General features: G+C 40.3%; 1 pseudogene; it reads right to left on the reverse strand.

Moving 5' to 3' along the window:
• Positions 1-1,258: 1,258 nt before the first annotated feature.
• LOC111735547 lies at positions 1,259-1,376 on the reverse strand (annotated as a pseudogene).
• Positions 1,377-1,908: the final 532 nt, after the last annotated feature.

The raw sequence follows: 1,908 nt of genomic DNA on the forward strand, positions 1-1,908 counted from the left end.
TTATGTAGTTTGAGGCCATGCGTAGATGCGTACAAATTTGGAATTTTTATTAAGCTTTTTCACATTAACAAAATCTCCTCTATATTTTTTAAGTTTTTAGGTTTTTATGTATTCATGTTTTGTTTTGTTTTAAAGCGCCGTTGGCTTGATATGAACATAGATGTCTCAGCTTTCTTTCAGTCAATGCGTGCTCGGCATACCTTTTCCACCTTTTTATGTCCGACCTTTCTGTATCTATATGTTTTAAATGTGCTTCTTGTAAAAAGAATATAACGTTCTTCTGTTTGTCATTCTGACATCTTTTGTCTTTTAACTACAACGTTTAAGTCTATTTCCTTTTTTTAACCTCAATGTTTTTCTTTTGAGATAAGAGAACATCTCGCGAAACTGTACGACAAAATCACGTGGATGTTGACCCTAATGTGACCTGCCCACCCTGTTCAGATTTCTCTGGATTTAGTTGAACCCGTGTGCGTCTGTGTGTGTGTGTGCACAAGCGTGTCTAGTTCTATGCAATTTTATCACATGTGTGGGTTCATGTATCTGCCACCACAGCGAAGACGCCGAACAGTCGACTGTCACCACAAGGTGACACCCTTATGTCGCCTTGTTATAACCACACCCACTTCCCCGCCCCTACATCCTTAATCTCTGACAACCATTAATCTGTTCTCTATTTCCATAATTTGGTCATGTCAAGAATGTCATATAAATGCGAGCAGTGTATAACCTTTTGGGCTGAGCATTTTTCCCACTGGTTCTCTAGATGCACCCAGGTTGTTCTGCATATCAATACTTCATTCTTTTTCATTGCTGAATTGTATTCCACGGTATGGATATACCACAGTTCGCTTAACCGCTCACCCACTGAAAGATATCTGGGTTATTACTTCGAGGCTATTATAAATAAAAGTGCTATAAACATTCATGCTCGGGGATTTTTTGTACGTGACCATACATTTCCATCTCTTTTGGATAAATAGCTGAGTTGTATGGTAATTCACATGTTTAGTTTTATAAGAAACTGCCAAACACTTTTCCAGGGACTGTACCCATTTACAGTTCCACAAGCAAGAAATGCGTGATCCAGTTTCTTCAAATCCTTGCCAGCATTTGGTGTTGTCACTTTTTTTTTTTTTTTAGCCATTCTGATGAATGAGTAGTGATATCTCATTGTGGTTTTAATTTGCATTCCCTTCATGGCTAACGAAGTCGAACATCTTTTCATGTGCTTATTTTATTTTATTTTATTTTTTTATGCCTATAGCACCCGGTCTTCTAGGTGGTCTCCCATCCAAGTACTCACCAGGCCCGACCCTGCTTAGCTTCCGAGATCAGACAGGATCAGGCACATTCAGGGTGGCGTGGCCGTAGTCTATTGCTTTCTTTTAGATTGATTGAGTATGTTATTCTATTTTTCTTTACTATTAGTTTACATGACATTCTGTGTTACTATTCGTTTAGGGGAACCCTAAAAATTACTCACATATTCACTTCTTTGCCTGCTGGCTTTCTCACATCTCTGTTCTGTGATCATTCGCCCGAAGAACCTCAGCGGCTGATGGCAAACTGACCGTAAGTTCTCATTCTCCTGCACAAGCCCCTCCTGCGATGTGAATTTTCTGCCCCTCCCATCAAGAGGTAAAGAATTTCTCTACCTCCTGAGGTCCAGGCGTGGCTGCGTGGCTTGCTTCGGTCAATGGGACATCAGCAAAAGTGACAGAAGCGGGGACCTGCGCATCAGGGCTTACATACATACATACATACATATCCTATTGGTTCCGTTTCTCTAGAGAACGCTGACTAATACACTATTTAAGCGAAAGAATCACCTATCGGATCAGTCTCTGAGACGGTAACTTTTCAACCTATTGTGATGAGAACCATCAGCCTGGTTTTCGTTCTTAA

The sequence above is a fragment of the Pteropus vampyrus genome, unplaced genomic scaffold (assembly GCF_000151845.1).
Source record: "Pteropus vampyrus isolate Shadow unplaced genomic scaffold, Pvam_2.0 Scaffold1000003164, whole genome shotgun sequence".
Taxonomy (NCBI): domain Eukaryota; kingdom Metazoa; phylum Chordata; class Mammalia; order Chiroptera; family Pteropodidae; genus Pteropus; species Pteropus vampyrus.